Genomic DNA, 472 nt, shown 5'->3' on the forward strand with positions numbered 1-472 from the left:
CTTAATTCTGTAGTAAGGAACAGATTAGCAGCTAAAAGAAAATGGCTAGAATGATAATTTTTCAGTTTTTGATAGTTGAAATAAGATTTGGTAATATATGCTAAATATACAATTTCAGTTGATTTTTCCAATCAAAATGTAAATTCTTTTGTTTAGTGATGTTTAGTGCTATTAAGATTTGAATCAGCTCTCACTACTTGACCCAATTGTCATAGCAAACTAGAATTTTAACAGAGAGGAGGATATCTGCAAGTGATCTGGAGAAGTAAATGCACTAGAAACTGCTCTGAACCCCCACTCATTCTGTATTCCTAAAAGGAGTTGTCCAAAGGACCAGAGTACTGTATCAGAGGTCTTACATCACCATAATAGGGTGGCTGTCAAAAATTGTTTGAATTGTTTTCATAAACGCAAGGATTTCTAGAACCAGTATGTAGGGTAGACAATGCTTATGCTGTTGCAGTTGAACATA

This window comes from Sminthopsis crassicaudata, chromosome 2 (assembly GCF_048593235.1).
Source record: "Sminthopsis crassicaudata isolate SCR6 chromosome 2, ASM4859323v1, whole genome shotgun sequence".
Classification (NCBI taxonomy): domain Eukaryota; kingdom Metazoa; phylum Chordata; class Mammalia; order Dasyuromorphia; family Dasyuridae; genus Sminthopsis; species Sminthopsis crassicaudata.